This window comes from Sinocyclocheilus grahami, unplaced genomic scaffold (genome assembly GCF_001515645.1).
Source record: "Sinocyclocheilus grahami isolate Dianchi unplaced genomic scaffold, SAMN03320097.WGS_v1.1 scaffold44.1, whole genome shotgun sequence".
NCBI classification, from domain to species: Eukaryota; Metazoa; Chordata; class Actinopteri; order Cypriniformes; family Cyprinidae; genus Sinocyclocheilus; species Sinocyclocheilus grahami.
The window spans coordinates 1,586,353-1,586,829 of record NW_015505223.1 but is presented as its reverse complement, the minus strand read 5'-3'; positions in this window follow the sequence as shown (position 1 = coordinate 1,586,829).

Here is a 477-nt window from a genome sequence, read left to right as displayed (position 1 = left end):
GGGGGGGCTGTTACCCCACCCAAAATTAAGGGGGGGGGGGGGTTGCAGGCCGGAGGGCTCTCCGGAGGGCTCTCCGGCCTGAGTCGGGCGGTGGGGGTATGTGTATATGTGTTGTATATATTGAGAGACTTAAATAAAATCTTGCGTCCCAGTCCGCCGACCCTGTCTTCTTCCTTCCTCCCTCTTGAACCATATCACAGAAAGTATCTGCATACCTCTGTGCACCCGGTTCGCGCAGACAGGATACGTCATCAGCGCATTCACGCACGCTGTGACAAACATCAACAACCCGATCTTCTTTCCTGGTACTGTAGTACTTTTAAAGTTTTCTCACTGGTGAATGACACATGATGTAGCCCAGCGGTTCCCAATTCAAGACCTCGCACCCAAACTACCCCCCCCCCACACACACACACTGAGATCCAGTGAATTAACCTTGACTTCAGGCTCTCAGCTGTTCAATGGAGACTTTGTGGG